A 27,335-nucleotide genomic window follows, 5' to 3' on the forward strand; every position below is an offset into this window, starting at 1 on the left:
AGATCACAGAAGAGAGCATGAAAAAAGGCATATATTTAAATGGACTATCACAAGTATTTACTGAGATATCCAGTATCAAAGGCGATAATATTAAAATGTACAAATAGATTTCTCTAGAACTGCTCCCAGGTCAGAGATATTTCCACAGGAAAAACATTCTTAGTCTGAGGAACTGCACGGGACCATTTATCACAGAAATGTAGCTAAGAAAGCATCTATGAGAATCCACTTGCTTATTTCATATTGTGAAATGTAAGAGTTCTCATGCTACTTGAACAAGTAAATAAAGCTCAGGTCACCAGAAGACCATGCAATGGCAGAAAGAGAACTGTTATCCTCATGGTTTGAGTCACTAATGTTTATTGATAACATTTTTATGTGTTAAGCACGGTATTTTATTGACTCAACACTTTGCTAAGATAGGTGAGGAAATAACTGGAGCTCTGAAAGTTTAATACACTGGGAAATGGCATACAATCTCTAAGTAGAACCAGAGCCAGATTTCCCACTGCTAACTGCTTTCTGAACCTGCATTCTCAGGAACTTGTATACATAAACTCTTAGAGACTATAAAGATGGTTTAACAATACCTGAAGGATGTCAGAATGTTCAGAAAACTGTCAACAAATAAAATAATAGTAACTCTCATTAGTTTTGTGATTTCCATTTCCTACACATCATTTTATGTCCAGTGCAGGGTTTACCATCACCATTTTACATTATAATAAAAAAGTCCCACAGTCAGGACATGAGGGAATTCAGATTGGAATTCCAAATTTGCTTAATCCCAAAATCCATTCTCTGACTGAAAGGTTATTTTGTGAGTAACCTTCTGGGAAAACAAAAACAAAAACACTTGCTTCATTTATAACAAGCAAATGGTTAATAATCTTCATATATTGAAATGCAGTGATGATAATAAGGTGCTAGAAATACCAGCATATATACAATAAGAAATTATATAAAGAGCTGAACACTCATATCTGTGATTTTAACTCTTAGGAGGTTGGAATCTGGAGAGCTTTGGGCAGGAAAGTCTGCTAGATTCCATACCTAAATAAGCAGCAAAAAGCAGGGCAAGAGAAATAGCTTAAGTGGTAGAGACACAGCCAAGCATGTATGAGGCCCTTAATTCCAGAACCACTCTGCCTGTAATCCTAGCTATTCAGGAGGCTCAGATCTGAGGATTGCAGTTCAAAGCCAGCCTCAGCAGGCAAGTCTGTGAGACTCTTATCTCCAATTAACCACCAAAAATACTGGAAGTGAAGCTGCGGCTCAAGTAGTAGAACATCAGCCATGAGCCAAAAGTGTTCAAGAGCATTGCCTTAGTGTAAACCCCAGGACAAATACAAATAAAATAAAATGTAGTTCTGAATTCAAGAAACATCCACATTTAAAATCTCACCACTTCAATCACACTTTGGTAATTTCTTTGTTTCAATTTTAAATGGAAAATTTTTAACTATTTTAAATTTAACAATTTTATTATCTATAACAATTTTATTATCCTTAAGAAGTTGTACAAAGGGGTTTCAATTCACCATGTCAGTTTATGGGTGCAATGCATGTTAGCCAATATCACCCTTTTCATCATTCTTCTTTGTCTCACTCACTCCACTCAGATTACCTTGATCTGTTTAAACATATGTACATGAGTGAATACAGTCATAATATTCTTTTGTAATTTCATATACTTAATTGGGCATTACTATTCCTAATGTAACGCTGGTTGTCATGGCTTGATGGAGGGAAGAAAATATTGAAGTTTTTTTTAATTAATTTATTTTTATTATCTGTAAGTAGCTGTACAAAGGGATTTTAATTCAACATGTTAGTGAATGAATACAATGTTTCTCATTTAATGTCACCCAAAAGGGGACATTTTTGAGTGAAGATAAAATTTTTGTTTGGGACCCATTGCAACAATGAGATGTACAAGTTGTTATGTCAAAAAATGAACTTTACAACTTTGGTGGGAGGGGACCGGGTAGGAAGGATAGAGGGGGGTATGGGAAGGGATGGGAAGGGGAAGCAAAGGAGGAGGCAACAATGCTTGATAAGAAATGTACTCGTTATCTTGCCCATGTAATTGTAACCCCTCTGTATGGTATTTTCACAATAAAAAAACAAGTAATTCAGATAACACTAAAAATTAGAAACAGATCAAAGGAAACAAAAATGAGATAACGTATTTGAACAAAATAATTTATTCTCCCTTTTAATTTAGTTTTCCAACCAATACCTATTACTTATGACTATGTGGAAAAGGAAGTTTCATATCCACCACTCATGGCAGAGTAAATTGATGCAACCATTCATTGTAGTACAGCATTGGAAGCAAAGTAAACATCTATCAATAAAGACTGGCTACACATGTTAGGATACATTTATAAAATGGAATGTCATGCAGATACTACTGGATTGGCTCATATATATCATCACAGTTCAATGGATCAAGAAAGTGTGGCATATGTACAAAATGGAATTCTATGCTTCCATCAGAAAGAATGGCATTGCCCCATTTGTAAGGAAACAGAAAGACTTGGAAAATAAATAATATTAAGTAAAGTAAGCCAGACCCAAAGAAACATAAGTTGCAGGATTTTCCTCATTTGTAATAACTACAATGTGCCTATAAATCTACAAGTAAACCTTAAAGATAGTAAAAGATAAATAATCATACTTGGACATGATTAATTAAACAGCACTCTAAACATTCACACAGTCAGAACAAAGGATATTCTTAGGAGAGGATCATAAGGGCTCAATAGTATGTGCATATGATCATATAAAATGATGGTTATTGAAATGAACTCCAAGAAATGGAAATGAAAGATTTTTTATTGTACCTGTTCATAGTTCTTTTTTTTCTTTCCTTTTTCCTCTGATTTATTCCCTTCCATTTTTGATTTCTGAACCCTTTGTCTTGTACACAAGTTTATCTGATTTGGGGAGGGGAAAGGGAAGCACAGAAATAGTGGAACCAAAGGTGAACAAGTTCAGCAAGTGATACACTATGTTAGAAATTAACTATACAATTTGATGGGGAGGGAGGAAGGGAAGTTGGGAGGAAAAAACTGGGTCAGACTGAGGAAGAGGGTAACATTTTTCAAAAAGAAATGTATTAATTACTTGACTTATGTAACTATAACCCCTATGTATATCACCTTTACAATAAAAATTAAAAACAATCATCACAACATTGTAAATGTAGGAAATAAAGAAGTTGACATATATACTTTCTTGCCAATTACATCAAAAAAGAAAACTTCAAAAATTTTTTTAGAAATAACTCCTTAAGTTTATTTTACTTGTAAGTTTATCACAAAGAAGAAAAGGAAATTTCATTTTTATTAACTAGAATAAAAGAAGTTTCAGGGTTGAATCAACTCTTCCAAAAGAGATGAATTCTTCCTCTACAAAAATACTACACACAGTTCTCAGAGTATCTGTTGCCATTCTTTTACAAGACAGTGTCAATTCACTTTGGAATTATCTATTTTTCTTTCCTTCCTGTCATTCCTTAATTTTAATTGAAAATTATTTTATAATTGAGAACAGACATCTGTATAAGAATGATTTCAGGATTCTCTAGCTTGAATAAAAGTCATTCTTCCTTTCAAAAAGAAAAAGAAAAAAAAAAGCCTGTGAAACAGGAAATAGAAAATAATGGCATGAGGAAGGTCTACTTTTATTAATGATAAAAATTCCTGTCATGGAACTCTTCAGAAACGGCCAGATTGTCACCAGCCCCAGCCTTTGTCCCACCATTTCTGTCATCATATATATTTAGGAAAAATTAAGACACAAAGAAATTGCTCATAAACAGCTTCACATTTAGGATGTCTCACTCAACCCAGTAATAAAGCTGAAGCAGTTTCTTGAGTGTCCACTCACTCTCTTCTTGAGTTGACACTCCTGAATCTCACAAGTGATTTGTTCCTCTGGTGACATTCATTGTTGGAGATGACCTTCTTTGCATGGTAGCTGTGGAAGTGCTGGGAAGGCAGGCAGTGACAGCCAGGAGGTGTGGCCTGAACTTTCCTCCCAGCTGAGAACAGACAGAGGAAAGGAGCTGCCTTCCTGTGCCCACTGCCCTCAGGGTAGGCCACATCGCACAGCTGCAGGGCTGGCCACCTGGGCCGGTGGCCTAGTTCAATAGCTGGATATCCTGTTCTGCTTTTCTGCAGCTGAGCTGTCCAGGATGATCGCCTGGGAAGTGAATTGTGACTATCCAGGGTTTTAAGCTTGCCAAGATTAGTTAAGAAAACAAGAGTGTGGGGTTATACAAATTCTGAATCTTCACGTTCTCTCATTGCCTGAAATTGGAAAGAAGGATTTGTGGTCATTGTGAGCTGTGCTTGCTTACCTATGCTCCAAAGCCAGAGTTTGGATTAAGTATGTATAAAATTTTCAGAATATACTTTTTAAATGCAGCCTAGCCATCCTTTTTTAATGGTACAATTAAAAATGTGCAAACTGCCTCTGTGCCTCATGGATTGACAAGCAGAAGTATGGCTGAGCATGAATGCTAAAAGATTTCTTTGAAAGTTGGCTGAATATTTAATGCCAGTTTACAGAGGAATGTTCTTAATATGAAATTTCCTTGATGTTCTAGAGAACAACAGCAGCAGCAACAGTGATTAAAAAATTATATTAAGCGAAATAATTCAGACCTAAAGAAACTTGGGCTGCATGATTTCCCTCATTTGTAGTAACTAGAACCTATGAGTAAACACAGTGAATGGTAAGAGAAAAGAAAGCAATATATTGGGATATGATAAATTATACTTGTCTCTGCATATTCACACAGAGAGAGACCAAAGGAGGATATTCTTAGGAGAAGATCACATAGGTACAATCTCTATGTACATCTGACTATATAAAATAATATTTATCAAAATGAACTCCAAGAGGTGGTAGTAAGAGGTTTTTGTTTTTCTTTGTTCCTGTTTTTGTTTTCTTTTCCCTTTTGTCTTGTTTGTTCATTTATCTGTGTTTGGAAGGCTGGGTGGGGTGGTGGGCACAGAAATGGAAATAGTAAGACAAAGGGTGAACAAATGCAGCAGTGATACTCAATAGATACTGTGTTGAAAATGAACCTAATAATTTGTGGGTGTGGATAGGAGGGAAAATCTAGGAGAGAACAAGGGAAGGGGGGGTATTGTTATCTGACTATGTAACCATCACCCCTCTGTACAGCAACTTTACAATAGCAATAAATAAATTTCAAACAATCAGTTAATTATCTTAAAAAGCAGGACAAAACCCCAAAACTAAAACCTCAGAAAAACAGTGATGGGAGAATATGTGGGTATTCCTCCTCCAGAGTTTCCACACACTGATTCCACTGAGAAATAAATTAAATTCATATGGAAAGACCCTTTGGCCCCCATCATGTCAAAAAGTCTGGCTTATGTTTAGCACTGATAGCAGCATACATCTAGCCCAGCTATTCTTGAGGTGAGGCCAGAAGATCTCAAGTTCTTGGCTAGCTCAAAGTTAGCAGATCTTATCCAAAACAAAACATAAAGGGCTGGGGAATTTGGCTCAAGTGGTAGAAGACTTGCCCTACCTGTGTAAGACCTTGGATGTAAGCTACAGGACTGTTAGCTAGCAGGGCAGGGAGTGTCTAGCTCCCACTTCAGCTTAACTTGGACTGGATAATAAGCACAAGGTTGAAATGTCAGATTACTTCTAACCAATTTCTCTCTACTGCTGACTCATTACACATAACTGTTTATATCTGGCTCTTAGACAAATTTAAAACTGATGTTTGCATGTAGCTTCAGATAATATTTTAAGACCTGAAAAATTTTGTGTTTTTGAAAGCAAAGAATATTTTCTTTCATCCATTTTTAAATTTATATTTTGCTTTGGGGTTTCTGGGAGGCTGAGATTTGTCTCTTGCTAAATGGGTACTCTACCACTTGAGCCTTTTCTTTCTTTTTTTTTTGCCAGCCATGGGGCCTGAATTCTGGGTCTGGGCACTGCCCCTCAGCTCTTCAGCTCAAGGCTAGTGCTCTACCATTCTAGCTCTACCACTTGAGCCACAGCACCACTTCTCGCTTTTTCTGCTTATGTGGTACTGAGGAATCAAACCCAGGGCCTCATGCATGCAAGGCAAGCACTCTACCACTGAGCCACTTTCCCAGCCCCGAGCCTTTTTTTTTTTTAACTATAGTTTTCATGGAGACTCTCCTTTTCTTTTTTCTTTTTTTTTTAGGGGCCAGGTTTTTCACTGACTTGGACTGAATATTTCTTTTCATTCTTTCTCTTTTCTTTTTTTTTATTGTTGCTTAGGAAGTGGCAATCTATACTGAAGCAACAGTATCAATAACAGTACGGTAGTTATTTAAGAAAAATGAATGACATTATCCTTTCTAGCATGAGGATGCTTGATTACACAATTGGCATGGATCATTTGAGAAGATTTTTTTCCACAAAGTTAAATAATAAGTATCAGGGATCCTACCTTACAATTGGAAGATTCTTATGGTATTCAGCTTTATAATTTTAAAATTACTTGTGGTGACAAGACAGTGGGGGTGAGTACGGAAATGTCACCTGACTACAACAAGTACAAGACCTCCCAAATGCTAGACACAGGTGATGGCTCTAGACTAGTTTTGCAATAATTTATTCTCCTGTGATTAACTTCTCTTTTTTCTGTGCCAAATTAGAGCCACAGTGATTGTTTTAAGAGGTATACAAAAACTAAGAATTCTAGTTCTAATTTTAAAAATCAGCACTTTTTACACGTGACTCATATAATTAGGTCTTCATTGAAATATTATGGTTGGCTTTGCTAGTCTTAAAGCAAAAGAATATAAAAGTAAGAGTTAAATTAGAGAACAACATATATATCCTTTCACTGACTCAAGGAGCCATAGTGATTGTTTATGACAATCGAACTTTGTAAATTTAACTCTGCAGCTAGAATGTTTCTTCCAATATACTTTAACCTTGTGACTTGAAAGCCTAACAAAGCTAAGCATTTCAAGAATCCTTTTACAGTATTTTAATATAGGTTAACAAAAATATACCAGGATTGCAATACATTGTGACCAAAATTAAATTTTATTTCCATCCTTAACTGTGAAAAATGAAGTGTACATGTAATTTTTTAGAGATTTTTCCCAAGAATTAAATTTTGTATCTTGTCTTTCAAGCAATTACAGGATTTATTCAAAGCTCCATTTGAATCGTGTGTCTGTTTTCTTAATGTCTGTCTGTCTCTGTTTGTCTGTCTCTTTATTTATCTGTATACATGCACACAGAGGGTATGAACATATGTGTCAGATATATACTGATTAAATTGTTTCTACATTAAGTTCTTTATTCTGTTGCCATTCCATCTAAATTTTTGAGTCATTTTTTTAAATTTATTTATTTATTTTTTATTTGTGAACATACTGTACAGAGGGGTTACAATTACATGGGCAGGATAATGCGTGCATTTCTTACCAAGCATTGCAGCCTCCTCCTTTGGTTTACCCTTCACATCCCTTCCCAGCCTCCCCCCTCCCCCCCATCCCAACCCTTCTCCTCCCCCCCCTTCCCCCGCCCAGGACCGACGTTGTAAAGCTCGTTTTGGACATGACAACTTATACTTCTCGTTGTTGCATCAGGTCCACCTGTATCCTTAAACAACTGTTTTTTCCCCCTCTCCTCCACAAGTTATACTGACATCAAATATAGTGAAAGCAGGGGTTATACTGTGGGGGAGGGACATACAAAGCAACAAAGAGATAGTCTTATAAATGCGTTAGAAACACATGCATGAAAGAAAAACATTAAAATACATGTCTAAGGGTTCATTTTCCTGACATCTTTTTAAGAGTACATTTATCTCTATTAATTGAAAGAATCAAATGTCGAAAAGTCAATACTCAAAGAATTCAAGTTGAAAAGCTATTACTTGAATTTTTATTTTATGCACATCTATAGATTTACTGTTTCTGTAGTTAGAAGAAATAAAGAACAGTTTAGAAAGTCATTTTTAATAAGTTTTTTAGTGTGAAAATACTGTACAGAGGGGTTACAGTTACATGAGCAAGGTAATGAGTACATTTCTTTTTTTTTGTTGATTTGATTATTTTTTATTGTGAAAATACTGTACAGAGGGGTTATAATTACGTGAGTACATTTCTTATCAAGCATTGTTGCCTCCTTCTTTGTTTTCCCCTACTATCCCTTCCCTCCCACCTCCACAACTACACTCCCCTCCCCAAATTAGAGAAGTATATATAAAGATGCTGGGCACCGACATCAAATACAGTGAAAACAGGGTTATACCGTGGGGGAGGAACATACAAAGCAATAAAAAAATCACATGGTACATTATAAATATGTTAGAAACAATATCAAGAAAGCAAAAACCACTTGTATCCCTATCTTGGGGTTCATTTCACTTAACATCATCTTATCTGGTCATATGTACATAGCTTTTGGCCTTTTCTACTTGTCCCAGACATATACTAGTTCTTGCAAATAAGGGAAACCATGGGACCTATGTTTCTTTGGGCCTGGCTTAAAACTCATTTTATGATGAAATGGAAAGTTACCTATCATGCAATCTTTAACCAAGATGAGTGTGTGTGTGTGTGTGTGTGTGTGTGCGTGTGTGTGTGTGAGTGAGAGAGAGAGAGAGAGACAGACAGACAGACAGAGACAGACAGAGAGAGAGAGAGGTCTTTAACTTTTACCAACACGGTTAACCATTAATATAAACAAATCCAATGAGAATATTGATATATTTAGTGTAACAACTTTTGTGATAACTTAAGATATTCTAATGGACTAAATGTTTTCAAGATTAGCAACATACAGACCAGGCATTGAAGCTCAGGCTGTTAATTCCAGTTACTTAGGAAGTAGATTTGGAGAATCGCAGTCCAAGGTCAGCTGGGCAAAATATTAAGGAGATTCCATCTTTACCCAAGCCAAGTATGCTGGTACATAAGTGTAATTCCAATAAAGGGGAGGCATAAAGTAGGAAGATCATGATCTGAAGTTGGCTTGGGCAAAGAGCATGGGAGCCTATCTTAAAAATAAACTAAAGTGCAAAGAGCTGACAACATGGCATAAGTAATGGAGAATCTGATTAGCAAATGTGAGGCACTGAGTTCAAACCACAATGCCATTTAAAATTGTTTTGAAAAGAATAACAACATTAACAAAGATGACAATTCCCAGCAGTAGTATGTTTCAAGTAACATAATTCACATTTTGTTAGAATCCTATCATATTTTTACTAAATACTATGCTACAGAGTATTAAATAAAGCAAGCATTCTTTGATCATCATGCTTTACTTACTTGCTTCAACCTTTTAGTAACTGTGTAGTTAATATTTTCCATATATATTTAAATACTTCCATATACATGAATATGTATGTCCTGTTTTCCTTATGAACTTATATCATATATTTACTTATATCATATCATATTAAATACCATAATGATTTAAAATTATATATGCTGAAAGCATGAATACAACCTTTTTTTAAAAGGATTCAAGTCATTGTTTTGATTGACATGTTCAGTTTTTTATTTTATTTAGATATATAATATTATACAGTTACATCAACATTTTATTAATAATTTCATATGTATTCGTGTTACTCTGTTTTCTATTGATGTGATGAAATATTGGAGAGAAACAACTTTATGGAGGAAAGGCTTATTGGGGATCATGGCTCCAGAGGTTTCAGTCCACAGTTGGCTGACACAATTTCCCTTAGGCCTATGGCAAGGCAGAAGGGCAGTAGAGAATAAAGCATTTCACTCTTTGTCAGCAAGCTAGAGAGGAAGGAGTTGGGGACACAATATAGCATCAAAGCCATCTTCTCAGTCATAAACTTGTCACTGAACAAATATGTTAATGAGGCAAGAACTCTCATGATCCAGTTACCTCTGAAAGCCCCTCTTCTGAACACTGCTGCATCAGGGACCAAGCCTCAACCCATGAGACTTTTGGAGACACATTACTATGGTCACTGCATTACATCTAAATAAACATAGTGTATAGAGATAGATGAAATCTAGTCCTGACTAGTAAATTCTGAAAAATATTGGCAAGAATTTTAGCATAATAAAATACTACAAATTCATTTTATGAAAGAGACTTGTTTAAGGTAAAATGAAAACATTTTAAATAAAAAATAAAAGCATTCCTATTGAGCAATTGAAACTTTATGTACATTTTGTTGTAATGCTAAAGTGTACAATAGCATCTTATGTGCTACCAAAGAACAGGAAATAGAGCTAAAAACTCAGTGTGAAATATTGGATATGGTTCAGGAATCCCAGATGTGGAAAAAAGATCTGCCAAATTGAAGCAAAAATATATAGTTCGATGATTTATGAATATCATCTCTGAAAAAACTAAGAATAGTGTTTAGATTGTATCTATATATTTCTTTTATCTGTAAATAAGTACATTTACATATATTTATGAGTGGTAAATTTCAATGGGTTTGTAGTTATCTTAGTGCATAATTTCTATTTTATAAATGTTTATGTTATGTGTTCAGTAATTGTTATTGATTTGAGCATTCTGTTAATAAAAGATGCTAAAGCAGGTTGTATGTATGGGCCTTCTTTGTATCTTTGAAGAAGATAACGTTTACTAATTAAGCTATTAATATAGATCTTTACCAATATAATCTTTTTATTTCCAACCTAGCAAAAAATGTACACCATTAGAAAAGTCGGTGTCTTTTCTGCTAAGAACAATATTCCTTTTAAGCAATGTGATCTGGAGCCACAGTTGGGCTATTATTCTTATTCTTTTTCCCCCTGTATGTTCACTGCTTGCAAGTGAGAAGAGAAGGAAAGCAGAAAAGGAGGAAATGGAGGAGAAAGACCAACAGCAGTGTCATGAAAAATCTTCAACTCCTTTATGAAGTGCCTAACAGCATTTAAGCAGCAGCGTTATAATTCTGGGAATTTTAGGAATGCTTTTAACTTTCTTTCTTATTCTATAAAAAAAAATCACACATTGATGCCAAGAAGCCCAATCAGAAGTCATTGCTTTCATTCACAGAGGAAGTGTGGCAACTGTATTTCTCAATTCATGAAAATAGAGAAAACCCACTACCAAACAACAATCTGTGTCATGAAAGTAGCTTTAAAGTTTACTAGTTAATAATAATTTTAACTGCTCCCATTTGAAGCATTACACATCCTTGTTTCAGTTTTGAGGAAATTTGTGAAAATTAAAACAATTAAACAATTTTTATGGAAATATTATCTAGGCTAATCATCTGTATATTTGGTTAGTAGGACTTCCCAAACAAAATACAATCACATGAAATAATAGTTTTCTATTCTACATGTAAAGGAACCTTAAGTCAGAGAACTTGATACAAGTTCATGTCCTTAACTATTGAGTTTAGAACAAGTTTTGCTTCAGTTACCAGAAATAATAGCAGTTCCTGAAATGTGAATGACTCATTCCTTTTTTCTACAATATTGCTTATGACCAAGGGCTAATTAAATAATCTTTCCCCCATTCATTGAATAGTACTTATTGTCTATCTCTTACATGCCAGGACTCAAGCTAGGCACAACCTGACAGATCCAGCATCACTTTTACAACTTGTTATTGCTTATGTTTGCCAGCCTTAGTGATTATTTAAATCTCTGATGCCTTTTAAATATTATTTGGTGTCATTTTGTTTCTGAATATAATTTGATCATTTCAGTTAGCTAATTTTATGCCAATGAAATGATAGTTGAGGCCATCAAATGTGTGTTCCAGAAAAAATACATTTTTTAATCTTCGAGCACTGGTGGATCACTAGTAAACCTAGCTACTGAGGAGACTGAGATAGAAAGATTGAGGTTCAAAGGAAGGCCAGGCAACGAAGTTCTTAAGACTCTTATATCCAATTAACTACCAAAAACCCAGAAGTGAATCTGTGGCTCGAGTGGTAGTGTGCTAGCCTTGAGCAGAAGAGTTCATGGACAGTGCTCAAGCCCTGAGGTCAAGTCCCAGGACTGGAACCAAGAAAAAAATCTTATAAAAATAAGTGAATATTTTAAAAGTATTGAATAGAATGAGAAAAAACCCTAAGAAAAGCTAGTCTATAACTCCAACTCTGTGTTTTTAAAGAATAATACAAAATATTAAATGTTTAAAAGCAAGTTAAAAGGTTTTATTAGGTGTGTAAGATGAAACAGAAAGGTAAGAAGAGCAAATTATGACAAGAATTTTCAGTTGGAATGGAAATCATCACCAAAGGTTTGGCCTTGTCTCATTGCCCTCTTTTATTTCATTCATGATATTATTGAACATTATGTTGTGGTCCACTAACAGTCAACTAAACGAAAAATGGAGGACAGCTACTCATTTGATTATGGTAGAGAATCATATTTGATAGGTCAAGATCAATGTTAGCACTGAAAGAGAATTTATGGATTTATAGACAGTATTTAACATTTGGAAAGAAATATTTTATCACAATTATTAATCATTTATTATTTGCAGCAGAGCTGTGTGGTAGGTTTCATTACCTGCAATAAAAGATGTTGAATATAAAATCTTGACAGTCTGACTCTCACACAACATCCAAAATATTGTGAAGAAAAAATGACTTTAACACAGCCTTTCACAAAGGTGTATATGACTGTGAGTTTTACATGAAGAAAAAATCTGTATCTAGGTAGGAAATATACTTGCATTTAAATGGGTAATTAGGTGAAACTTCAGAAGTCACAGGAACCAAGGCTTGGTTCATTAATTCATTTTTATTTACACCAAACACAAAAGATACCAATTTTCTAAATATTTTAAAATCTTTGTAAGATTGCTTTAATAAAAAATTAAATCATAAAATATTTTCCATAGCTATCAGCTTAAATAATTTTGCTTGCATTTCAAGTAAGACAGCTCACTGTGAGGATATGTCTAGTCAACATCAAACATGTCATTTAAAATGTAAAAATATTAACTTTCACATATTTCTCAAAAACTAAATTAACGTTCACACAGTCCCTTCCCTATTCATGCTAATTGAAATGTGGCTTTTCATGTGATCAAATGAGAAGACTCCGTACTGTTTTTGTAAAATATTAATCATATGCATCATAGCAAATTAACTTTTTGGTGCAGAATAAAGCAAGCTAAAACAAAAAGGAATAATTACTTAGCAAACTAAATTGGAAAACCTCTGCTATTAGCTAAGGAAATAACTAGCTATAACAAGTAGAATCACTGATATGATTTCTCAAAATTATTCATCATGAAAAATGAAGTGATTACATAAATATAAGATTCAAATTTTATATGCTAAAATTATGTGAAATAAGTGCTCTCAAGGAAAAATAATGACTCCTCATAATAAAATATAATGACTCCTAATACTAAAAATAATGACTCCTCATACTCCAGTGGCCTAAATGAGTTAATATATAGGAAAAGAAAAAGAGAAGCTCAAGTTACAACTTTGGCCGGGGCAGAGGGGGGAGATGGGAAGGGATGGGAGAGAAATTGGTTGAAAAATGAAAATCACTTTTTAATGTACATTAGCATAAAGGGCTACACACAAGATAACAATTAAGTTTAGTGGATTTTTTTTAAAAAAGAGACTATGTTAATTACCTAGTCTCTTTGAAGATAATGTTTCAACAGGGAAATTATATGTGTACATTTAAGACAATAATTTATTTTAAATAACTTTCAGAATGATGTGAGGAAAATAAAATCAGAGAATCTGGGATTTATATTGAATACATTCTAAGCTTAATTTTTTTTATTAGTTGATCATCTATTCTGGTGAGCTTTACATCTCTTTTCTGAAGAACAAACGTTTTCTGTACTCATCACAAACTGTTCTTTTGCTATCAGTAACAAATTAAATGAATAACAACAGAAGATGTGACTATCATTCTCACTATAAATAAATAGTTTTTATAGGGAACATTTCCAATAGTGACAGTAGTTTACTTTTATTTAAATCTAAATACCTACACTTACCTTAAATATGGAATAAATCCAGGGATTGAGAAAAAATTGGGAAGTACCATTTTAGGCAAAATGACAATTTCACTAAAGGATCCATTCTGAACATAAATAGTGAAAAATAGCCTCGCCCATGTGAGGCTCCCTATGGATCAACTACACACACAGGACCATAATGGCTTGAAGTCCTTCCCTAGGGTCTTGGTATATCTTGAGTTCTTTCTGAGTCACTCTCACTTCTGACCTGCTCTTTGTGTTATTTTTTTCTTAAGGTTTAATTCCTGATTGTTAAATTTTATTTTCGGTACATTTTCCTCCATTATTAACTTGCAGGCATCTCTATGGACTTGTTTAATTGACCTACCAACTTGCTGTTACCCTCCCTGCCTTCAGTAGCTCACCAATACTCCATGGATTTCTGTCGGATTTTCCTTAGAATGAGGTTCCAGGCCTCTACTACATGGTGGTTGTACTACCAGTTTTCTTGTTGAGAATTTAATCTTTTCTCACTTCATATATTCAGTACACTGCCTACCAGTCATCTTGACAAAATCCTTACCATTTCCAATAGAAATTCTAAACTTAAAAACTCATGTCTGTTAATAGCCATTCAGTTTCTCCTTCAGTTAAACAAGGTCAATTATAGCCTTCTTGTATATAATGAAGTCTTATCTGTAAACAATTCAGCATTTTCATGATTCAGTTCCACTCTTACATCTCTATAACTGCCCCCAAGCGACTTTCAGAGCAAGCACTGCACACCAGCCCTGCTGAGAAACTGTCTCTTCTTTGAACTTGTCTTGTCATTCCATACCCTTTGTCTTTGTACTATATGTTGTGCTTAAAATATCCTTCTTACTTATCTGTGGCAAATATAAGTGGCATTCCAAATATAAAGACTGCTGTGCTTTGTACATGCAATTTCTTCCAAGAGTCATGTGTTGAAAGTTTAGTCCCCAGCTGGTGGTGATATTCAGAAGGGAATGGCTCATGAAAATTCCAAACTCATCAGTGGATCAATTCATTTGAGGAGTTCATAGCTGATGGGTTATGAAATGTGTCGTTTTTAGAGGAAGAAGACCATTGGATATGTGACTTCAAAGAATGTATCTTTCCCTATATACCATGAGGCGAGCAGCCTCCTCTGCCACACATTCATGCTGCCATGATGTTCTGTTTCAGCACAGGCTCACAATAATGGAGCAAGGTGACCATGGACAGAAACGTCTGAATCCTCCATTATGTTGTCTTCAACAGATATTTTGTCATAGTAACAAGAAAGTGACTAACACAAAGTTCAAGCATGAATTCTCATAGAAAAGGAAAGTGTCAGGGATAAGTTTGCATGGGTCTCAGAGACAAACCAGAAGACAAGATATTTGGCTTTAAAGATGTAATAATCCTGAGTGTTTGATGACTTACTCAAGAAATACATAGACAAACACAGCAGTAATACTCACTAGACACTATGCTGAAGATGAACCATACAACTTGTTGAGGAGGGAGGTCAGCAAGAAAAAAATTAGGAGAAAACAAGGGAAGAGGTGACACTTTCAAAAAGAAATGTACTCATTATCTGACTTATGTTGCTGTAACCCTTCTATACTTCACCTTTACAATATAAATAAATAAACAAATAAATAAATAAATAGTAAAAAAAGAGAAATACAAAGAAGCAAGTCCTCTCATTTGCTGCTGTATTACTACTCAAGTTTTTCCTTATTCACTTTATTGGAGCTGTTTTGTATTTGCCTTGGATTCTCCAACTATAAGCAACTGTAGACACTAGGTCTTATTTATTTTTATAACTTTAGCAGCTACTGTATTGTCAACCTTATTGTACAAGAAAATTTTTGATAACTCTGAGGAAAAGAACCAAATAAATGAATGAATGCGTGACACAGAGGGTTTGTAAAAGGGAGATCAGTACTTATGTGCCAAAGGTTCCAGATAATTTAATGATCTATTTTGATCCTGGAACTAAGATCTGGTTGTATGCCCCTGTACTAGGCAAAAACAACAGCAAACAAACAAAAAACAGCCAGAAAACAAAAAATTAAGTGTAAAATTTGACAGCATAATGTGCATGGTCTAAGTGTATCCTCAGAATTATTGTGCTGTAGGTTTAGTCTCTAGTGCAATAGTATTGGCAGATGAGGCATAATAGAATGTAACTGAATCATGAGAGCTGAATGAATGGATGCAGTTGTTAGAAGGGGTGATAGATATCGTTATAGAAGCTAGCGGTTCCTCACTTTACCTTTCTTTGTAAGTGCTTATTTGCCCTATCACATTCTTCCATATAATAGCAGCATGAATAGTCTCCTTAAATGCTTCCCAGCCTTTAGCACCATAATCTGAATCAATCCATTTTCTCAGTCTGTGGAATTCTGCTGTACCAACACAAAATTAAGTTACAAGTATGACTTAGGCTAACAGAAACCTCTTGATCTCTAGAAAGTTCAGGGATATTAGTTTTACCAGCGATTTCCACATTCATGGAAGTCTATTTCTTTCCAATACATTAATGAATTCTAGATAGTGTGTGGAAAGGATTTATATTCTCATGATCATGGGGGCTCCTGCTTTTTGGAATTCCACATGTGTTTGGACTAGCTAACAACATGCAAAATTCAGTCCTGTACAAGGTTTCCACAAAGCATTCCCTCACTCAAAGCAATAACAAAGTCATAGGATGTACTGAAAGTTTTGAATCAGGGAAAGACAATAGCATAGCTTACTTCCCAGAAACATGGTAAATGTTAGCAACAACAAAGTTTCACATCAAAAATGGTGGCATCAGTATTCTTTTCTAAAATAAGCTTTCATCACCTACCACAGGAGAACATCACCTGACTTTTCCCTTTGAAATGCTGTCCTCACACTAACCGTTTGGTCTCTGCCTCTTTCCTTTTCTTATTTTCTTTTTCTTCTCTCTTCTTTTTAAAAAATAAAGAAATTAAGGCTTTTGTATTCTGAATAGTAGTCTCTGTTTTTTGAAGCATCTAAGTTCATTCATATTCACATTTATTTAACAACTGGCTTGCCAAACTATGTTGCCATAAAAAGATCACTCTTACCTAAAGAGAAGTTATGATGAGTCTTTATGATAATTACATTTCCACATCATAATTGAAGATCAGAAATTGAAAAAAAATCACGGATGATGACTCTATGAGGATGAATCTCCAAGTGCTGGACAGAAACTAGAAACCTCTCCTTTCTAACTATAGACTGGACAGTTTATGATTGAAACTGGACTCCAATCTACTTGATACTAGAGACTGCCAGGGACATTTCCATTCATGCACTATTAGCACTCAGCCAGGTACTTGTAAGTACACTGATGACTGATTTTAGTTTAGAATAAATGAATGAGTTTGCAGATTTGGTGACACAAATATTTAATTGAATTAAATTATTAACATAAGTCATGATCTTAGGGGATAACCTGTTAATTATACATAATCAGTTAGTTGTCAGCAGTTCTGAGACTTAGCAATGCAATTTCACATTTGGATAAAAATAGAAAATACAACAATTAAGGCAACTTTTTAATTTTATTTGAGAAAAAGTTGTATAGATGGGCTAGTTTTTATTTTTAAAAAATTGCACAAGATAAAAAAATGACAAAATGCATTTTTGTCTAAGTATATTGCAAAGGAAGATATGTGATTGATCTGGGTTTAAAATCAATATTAAAGGTATAGATGAATAATTATGCATTTGTTTGAAAAATTTCAATTAAATTATGGAAGTAGAACAGATCCATAACAATAACAATATTTCAATACTAATAGTACTACCATTGAGTAATATAGCGTGAACACTTAATTCATTTCAGCACATAATTCATAAATCCACAATGTCAACATTAGCAAAGATACAGTCATACAATGTTAAACAAAACATCATTGGTAACAATGGTATAATTAATAATCAATGTATATATAAAACGCATAAAAACACAAGAATTTGCCAGGTGCCAGTGGTTCACACCTGTAATCCTAGCTACTCAGGAGGCTGAGATCTGAGGATCACAGTTCAAAGCCAGGCCGGGCAGGAAAGTCTGTGAGACTCTTATCTTGAATAAACCACCAGAAAACTGGAAGTGGTGCTATGGCGCAAGTGGTAGAGCAGTAGCCTTGAGCTGAAGAGCTGAGGGACAGCGCCCAGGTCCAGAGTTCAAACCCCACGATCGAGAAAACCAAACCAAACAAACAAAGAATACAAGAACCTTAACGGCATAATCACAATGACATAAAAATTTACACTTTCATTTCAGATGCTTCTGTCAATTATTTTGTTACTTACTAGTTTACATGAACATAAACAAAAAATAGAATATGCTTTATTTTACTTTTGAAAACCCTAGTAACAATGTGGTTTTTTGTTTTTGTTTTTTAAATCTGGTTAAATTCTTCCCACGTATTATTTTTTACAACTTTTAAGTTCACAGACAAAGAAACTATTCCAGCTTTTTTTAATCTTGCTGTTAACAAAAAAAGTATAATTTCAAAATGGAATTTTGGTTTTTAAGAGAACATGGAAAAACTATTAGTGGAAGACTGAGGATAACAGATAATCTAGATAGTGTTTCAGTTCACTATATCCGAAACTAAGACAGTCATAAAGTATGCATAACCTATCAGTGAGGTTATTCATAAAATGCCATTATTTTCACAATTTAAATGGGGGGTACACATATTTTCTTTTTTTTTAATTTTACCAAAAGTCTTGCTTTTCTGTCTTCTTGCAGAAAGCAGAATTTCTCAGCATTGCAATCTGGAAAGGCTCATAGGGGCAAGTGCCGTAGTTCATATTGGTGTGTAAAGTCTGCTGTGGTGAACAGTAACCAAATTTGCTTTGATATATGAATGTAAATCCATTCTTGCAAATTCTTTGAGTGATTGTAACACAAAGAAGTGCTGAATATATTCATTTTAGTGTGCAATATTTACAGCTTTGAACTCTTTTAAAAGCTGAAATAATTACAGATGTGGATCAAAATTTGTGATTTAAAAGTTTTCTTCTGAAATTTTCCTCCACCTGACCCTCTATGCCCTTGCTTGTCTTACATCAATTACAAATTCAAAGAGACTTTGTTGATTTTCCCTTGCATTATTTATAACAACTCAGACTGTTTTTGACCTCTCTAAGAAGAAAAGTGTCGGAGGAACATTTTTATGTCGCTATTAAAATTTCTGTTTCATCCATCATGGTTTTTTTCCTCTTGTAAACCCATTAGCTGTGTTCAATCTACATCAGATATGGTACCATTTACCATAGATGAAAGCAGCAGTTAAATAAACAAATATTAACTAAGGAAAATAATACAAGTATATTTACTTAGTTGTTTTGTGATTGTTTTTAAGATAATATGAGATTCCCCAGGGCTTGTCTACATACAGCAAACTGCTTTGCTTTCAAAGCAAACTTGGAGTGCTGTACTACATGAGTGGACCATAGAACTGATAGAAAGACCATAAGACATGATGGAAGGACCATAGGACACCATGTAGGGACACAGGAAATGATGAAGGACCATGGGACATAATGAAAGGATCACAAGACATTGTGGAAGGTCCATTGGCAGTGATGGAAGGAAGGACCGTGGAAAAGATAGGAGGAGCATGGGAAATGAAGGAAGGACCATGAGAAATGAGCAAACAGTCCTGGAAAATGAGGAAAGAACCATACTGGAAGGAAATTCGTCCCAGTGAGTTAGAAGAGTTCGAGAAACTTCCAAAGGCACATTCTAGGTTGTATGCCTGAAAAAATTTCACCTCTTTTATCTTAAAGGCTAAATTGTACATTCAAATATATTTTATATATCTTACTTATTTGTTATCAAAGATGTTGGGGAAAAAATCTTTATTTCTACCACTATGTTCACAGAAGCAACACTTTTCAAGATACCTGGATGGCTCTCTTAGTCCAATATCAAGTAGTTCCAATGATTGTTAAATCACGGACATTAAAAAGTTTTAATTCATCTCTCTTGAGCTTTCTCCCCACACCTGTAATAAATCCTTCAACTTCATTAAAACATATTTTCCTAGCATATTCTATGTGCTGGAGTCTTTAGCATTGTTGTATGAAATAGCTAATGCTATTGCTATAGCTTCCATTGAAATACTCTAAATATTTTATTAGTTTTGAATATTTGCCCTCTTGGAGCTATTAGGAATATTTTTCTGCATTTAAGTCCAGAATATCTTTTATAGTTAATATTAGACATCTTTTAATACTTTTCTGCCAAGAAGTGTTACTGAAGTAGATGTAGATCTATAAAATTTGTGTTTTATACACTGCTTCCAATGAGCAGTGTGGTTGTAATGTAAATTTATTTTCATTATTTACTTTAAAAAGTAAGTATATTCCTTATTCATAAGTAAATATATATTAAATAAATACTTTAGCTCTACCTCTATTTAACTGATAACTACCAAGGGCTAGCAATTTGATGTTATAAGCTTTAGGAGATGATTGTCTTCAAATTAATTTGTCTACAGCTGCACTTAATCATTTTTAACTTTTCAGATAATTACTCAAGGTGTATTATTGTAAATGAATGACATACCACCTTTCCACACATGGTTAACAGAGACTTCAAAGCAGATTTCTAGTAACTTAAATTCTCAAATATAACTTTATCCATGTGTTTCATTAGAATGTTTTGTAGAAAATATGTGTCATGATTATAAATAATTTTCCATGGCATTATTGGTCATGAGAATGTACAGCAAAACTTACCAAGGAAAGTAAGCTTCAAGGTAAAGTGATCATTTTTATACAGCTCAAGAAATTAAAAATATAGATCCTTGCATCTCTTTTCCTCCCCTTTGAAAATTTTCTATTAGTAGTGAAATGAATTGAACTTGGGACAAAGAACTTGGCTACTGAGAATTTTTGGTATTTAAGTGTAGGAAATCAAATTCTTCTGTAGTTATTTGCTAGAACTTAACAAACCTCAGATACAGATGATTTACTTTCTTGTCTAAGAAAAGAATTATTTAAAAGGATGGATAATTGAAAACTGTAGAAAGTAATTTTCTAAGTTAGGAATTCTAACATAACAATTTTTGCCATAGTGTAAGTTGTTAGTGGCAAGCTACATCAGTTACAATACTGCAGAGAGTAGATCTCCATTGTTAACAATAGCCAGATCATGGCTATCTGATCTGTAAGGAATACACCTGAATACTAATGAACATTATATAGTCACAAAGAAAAAAATCATATTATTTTCAGGAAAATGGATAATTTAGTAGAATACCATGTAAAGATAGCTAAGCCAAGCTCAAAAGATCAAATGCAAGTTTTCATTCAATTGTGGCTTGACCTCGGAGGCACATATTCATAAACATGTTCATATATACCTATAAATGCATATAGATAGATAGATAGATAGATTGATAGATAGATAGATGTATTTATAACATAATGCTAACTGGAACTATTTAGGAGAAGGGGGGTGGAGGAGAGGAAAAATAAGGAGGGGAATAAATATGAAATACATTATAACTATGCATGTAGGAATCTCAATAAAAAACTGTTAATCAATAGAGGTTTGGGGAAATTTGAGAAAGATAAAGTAGTAGAAAGGATTTTATGATAAAAATGCATACATATCTGAAATACCATGGAGAAACTTTCTGCTGCAATTGATACACACTGAAAATGACAGGAAGTTAAAACAGGTTGTGTTGGGGGAAAAGGTATCAATACAGGAAGAAATGAAGATGAATATATAAAAGTATACAAAAATAGAATGATGAAACCTGATGACATTTTTTAAGCAGTGTAGGAGGAAAAAAGGAATGATTGAGGGGGTGAATTTGATCAAGATAAATTGTATGCATGTACAAATATGTTCAATAACCCCACCCTGTTGTAAATTAATGCATGCCAAAAAATTTAAAGAACTAGACAAAAATAGCAGGGTAGATCTGAGCTGACCCTGAAAAGAGGTCATGATTAAAGTTTTACTACTAGGATAACAATTCTTTTTAAAATGATTTCTATTGGCATATATTAGTTGCACAAGGGAGTTTTCAGAGTGACATTTTCATACATATAAACTATCTACATATAAACAGATAAAACTCACACATTCCATTTCTCTTCTTTACCCTCTCTTCATTCTAAAACAATTCCAATATGTTTTATTTTCATCTGTGCAAATAATCTTCTTTATGTTCTTATGTAGAAATATAAGTATATTTAATTTATACACATATAAATATATATTATTCTTTCTCATTCATCCACTCTATTCACCATGCTCCTTTCTTGCTGTACCTATTCAATGAAAACTTTAAATTTCTTGTCACTCATTTTTTGTCCTATGTATTAATTGTACCAAGATGCTCCACTACCATGACATTTCAGTTGTGTATATATTATATTTTTATCTGAAAAACTCTATGGCTTTCTTTTCCCCAGCCTTTTATTGATGAATAACTTTCATGTTCTTTATGCCAAAAGTTCCAAATTAAATCTGCTCAGTAAATATCTGTCAAAGTCTAAATGTAAGTTTTTGCATATTTCAGTGTTCTCTGAATTATTTCAGTTTATTACTCAAAACCATTCACACAAACAAATCCTTGGATTTTTGGAGTAATTTACTAAATATCAAAATAGTGGATTCATTTCTCATAAAGATGTCTCCACCCAAATATACTAGCCTCAAGAATTAAAAATTTTCCAAATTACATTACCAAATAGCACAGATAGTAAGATAATACATTGCTTCTATTGTGTGGAATCTGGCACACTGAAAAAAATATTGAATAAGACCAGCATTCTTTCCTGCTTTTAAATTTGTGAGACCCATTTTATGCCGTAAAGATTCAATTTCATAGTCTCCAAAGTATTTCATGCCCAAAAAGTGTTTTGGAGTTTTGTTCCTTGAACAGGACAGATTGTCTGTCTCCATTCAAACAGGTTTATGTTTAGATATCAAATTGTCTCAGACAAAGTAGAAACAATAGTAATTTTCTGGCAGCTCTAAAATACCGAATTTCCTTACATGGAATACATTCTATTGTTTACCGAATTAGTATAGTCAAGGAAAAGTTCTGTATAGTTGCTTATAGTTCTTCATGTCATAACTAAATATCTCTGTTTTTTTTACCCTCAGTAAAGGTTATGACAATTTCTAACCTATCAATATTTTTATTGAATGAGTGAACAAAGAAATAGTTATAATGCTTTTTTTCAGGTATTATTATCAATCAATATTTAGCTGTAAAACTACCAGATAACTCAAATTAAATTAATATAACAGCATTTCATTTGCGAAATGGAGATGCTTCATTTCCTGCTTCTTCCCTTTCTGTACTATCATGGTCTCCCTCATCCTTTCTTTACTGTTTACTGCAGTTCACCTTTGTAAGAAATCCTACTGATCTTTTGATCATTTTCTCTCTTTTATCTAAAGATATTTTCCATGGAAGGTATCTTCTGACTTAAAATAAGTGTTTACTTCATTGCTATTCAGCCCACAACCTGCTAAAATCTAGGCCATTCTCTGATTTAAGTTTGTAATGCATTATCATTGAAATCTTTACTGGGCATTTCCCAGTTTGATTTGACTCCTTAGTAGCATGGACAGGATGATTGATGGCTGAATCTTCCTTGCTGGAACCTGCTCATTTCCTCTCAGGGAAACCATTTGGTCTTCTAATTCACTAGGCACAGCTTCTCAGGTTTGAGGACTCTCTCTAAGCTCTCTTCAACTAGTGTTCTTCCCTCTCGCCAGAGTTCAATCTTGGGTCTTTATTTTTCCTATCCTATCAACTTTCTGTGAATTCATCTATCTTAACAACTTCAATGGTCATTGAAAGGAATGGTGGCTAAAACAATCAAGTTTCTACCCTAAGATTCCTTTGCAGTGCATCTGGGGCACGCTGGAGTCCTACAGCCAGAGAAGCACCTCTTGGATGACGCCTTCAGGTTCTAGGAGGTAATTATGTCTATTGGACTGTAATTGGCCTGGTTTAACTCCTTGTGCTTTTGGGTTTTTCCCCCTACTAACATGTATTGATTTAATGTAAAAATAAGGCAGGCAGGATGTCTCAAGACTGAATTTCAGCATTTGGGAGGTGGAAAGAGAAGGATTTTTGAGTTCAAGAACAACCTGGGCTACATAGTAAGAATCTATCTCTATTAAAAAAAAACTCATAAAAATAAAAATACAATTTAAATAAAAACGATGCCCTTGATTTAATTTTCTTAACCTATTAATATTCTTGTTTTAATTATACTTTATAAATAATGCAAAGAATTCACTAGGCAGTAGTAAAATTATACAAATATTATATTGTTTATATCATTTGTTATTTTAAAGTCTCTGTTCATGATTATTCATTAAATCCTTACAACCATATAAACTTATTGTTACTTCTTTTTGTAGGAAACCAAGACTTCTAGAAACTTGGAGATTTGCCCAAGATCACCCACTATTTAGTGTCAAGACAAAAGTCTGAATCAAGAAAGGAAATCAATACACATTTGCATGAATATTGCACAGTCTTTGATAGCAATCACAAATTTTTGCAAATACTATTTCATATCTGAGGTTTGTTTTCTTTTAAGATTAAACAGAAACTATTGCTTATATTTCTATTATTTTAGTGACTTACATAGTTTTGAAAGAAGTAATAATTTAGTTCTTGGGCAAAAGACAGAAATTAAAATCAGAAGTCAAAGAATGCATCACTAGGAAACTGGATTTTTATATTCTACACTGTGCAGTGATATTTGTAGGCTTTATTGACCATAGAATTAAAAATTATTACAAATCAGAAAATATGTATCTAAAATTGGAAAATAAATTTTGTTTTGTGCAAACAAACATCAAGAAGCCACTTCACCAAAGCCTAATAAAATTGCTCTCCTGGGTTCATTTTGCTTAGTTCCCTTCTGTAGTGATTGGTTTTTACCATTTGCCTTAAAGGCCTTGCTGCTCTGGTCACTCGTCCCTTATGTTTTAACAAAGCACACACTTTGGCCAGCATTCTGCCATGGACCAGGAAATATGATCTGTGGATCAGGCAGGAGCCCAGACCTAAGAAGTTCCTTTGAGTTATGCTGCATGGAGACTCCTGTCTAGCAATGAGGGAGCAGTAACATTCCTTCCTGGCGCCTGCTGCAACAAATTTCAAGAATGGTAACAGACTTGTTTTAGGGGTTTAAAACTATCAGTCTGGGATCAGCAGCCTGTTCTGAGTAGCTGTGCATGCCAAATTCCAGCTGTCACAACTTGCTGCTGTGAGAACCTCGTGCTCAGTCGGTCAGAGACTTGGAAGATGAACTTCATTAAGATCTTATGCCACAACACTTTTTATAGACACACTAAAAAACCCAAACCACAAATCTCCTTCTTGAAAACCCCAGGATTACTTCTCCTCCTGGTTTGAAATGGAGGGTCAAAACAAGGTTATCTGTAAGTTAGGTATGAGCACCCAAACAAAATATTTGGCCAAATGTATGACTAGTGTGTGGTTTCAGGTTTTTATTTAAAAATCTTCTCAGGCCATTCATCACAATCATGAAAGGCTCTTCATCAAAGAGTTCACACGCAGTTCACTTCTCAGCTCACAGAATCCATGTATGGATTCTCATGACACAAAGAGAAAAGCAATAGTTGACCAAGTTGTATCTGAGACATGCCTAGAATTCAGAACCTTTACAGAAAGACTATTCTTTCCAAATAAGATTTTCAATTATCTGTACACGACTGTATAGTAGTTACTTGGATGATACTGGTTTTCTTAGAGAGAGAAAGATAAGGTTTCAGAACCATGTACATTTGCCCAGGAGCAGAACCATGACTAATGGATTGCTCATCAACAGGAAGAATAGCTAATCTTCAAAAGCTGCAGTGAACATGCCACATAAATATTATTTATATTATTATGAGTGTTTATTGGAGCTCAATGGACTCCAATCACACTCAAACACTTTCCTAGGTCACTCAAGTCACAGTTAACCATAATTGATTTCTTTAAAAATTATTTTATTTAAAAATTAGCATATGTGGTAATATGAGGAGATTTCTTTGTGATCATTCCCCACATGGACACAATACATTGAACAGATTCACCTCCTCCACCCTCATCTTCCTCCCTATTCAAAGAGCATTTGATGGGTTTCATTCTGCTCTCTTCATGTGGGCCCTCTACACCCCTCAGCACCCTCTCCTTCCTCTCAACCCCTCTGGCTAACTCCCTTCTAGAAAGTCCCTGTTTGCATTCAATAGTTGAATTCTTGGAAGTTGAAGGGTACTGTTGTGGAATCTATTACTCTATTAGTGCATTCAGTTTTCACAATACATATTGTACATATAGTGCATATTTTCATTATGCCTATTTGGTTTATAGAAAGTAATCAGAAAAGTTGAAGACATTTCTCAGAATTTCACAGCTGCAAGGAAGACAAACCAGGATCTGATTTTGAGGTTATGATTACAAACGATAGAAGGCAATGATAGAATGCTATGTTTGCTCTTGATGTATTGTTATTAATCTTTACAACACTCCCCGACACTTATAGGAATTACTCATGTACTTTGCATTTCTATGAAATAATGCCCAGGTTGGAGTTTTGATGATATTGCTTCTTTTATTATCACTATTTAACATGAGATGAATGGCAACTTTTAATAGTCAGCTGTAGCATTGATATACTTATATAGTCAACAGAATAAACAGAATAAATGCTGTCAACAGAATAAATGGTTAACTAAGCATTTAACCAATGTGAGATGTTTTTTTGTCTCTAACTTATGATGAAGAGATATATTTGATTCTAAGCAAACAGCAGAACTTCTTTATGCAAGAGACATAAAATTTACTAAGGCAATATATTCTTAAACTGTTTTATGAACATAGATTATCAACTACTTAAAAACATTCAACTATTAAGCTATGACTGTGACTTAGACAAATATTAATAACTACATCTCATATAAAATCAATTCTGACATGTTGTAGCATTTAATTTTGATGAAATACAACTTGTCTATGTTTTCTGTAGTGCTGTGTAATACCTAAAAATTCATTATCAAACACAAAGTCACTAGATCTTCTGTAATATCTTCCTTTATAAATTTTATAATGATGTATTTTACATTTAGGAATTTTTGTGCAAGGTATAAAATCTGTGATTACGTTAATTGTGAGTGTCTGTATGCATGGATGTCCAATTGTTTCATACTACTTAAGAAGACTATTCTTTTTCAAGGACTTCCTTTTGTTTTTATGTCAAAGATTATTGACTGAAGTTGCATTCGTCGATTTCAGATTTTTCAATACTGTGAAATTTACCTGTGTGCCTATTTAATAGTCATTCATATTGTG

The sequence above is a fragment of the Dipodomys ordii genome, unplaced genomic scaffold (assembly GCF_000151885.1).
Source record: "Dipodomys ordii isolate 6190 unplaced genomic scaffold, Dord_2.0 Scaffold157, whole genome shotgun sequence".
Taxonomy (NCBI): Eukaryota; Metazoa; Chordata; class Mammalia; order Rodentia; family Heteromyidae; genus Dipodomys; species Dipodomys ordii.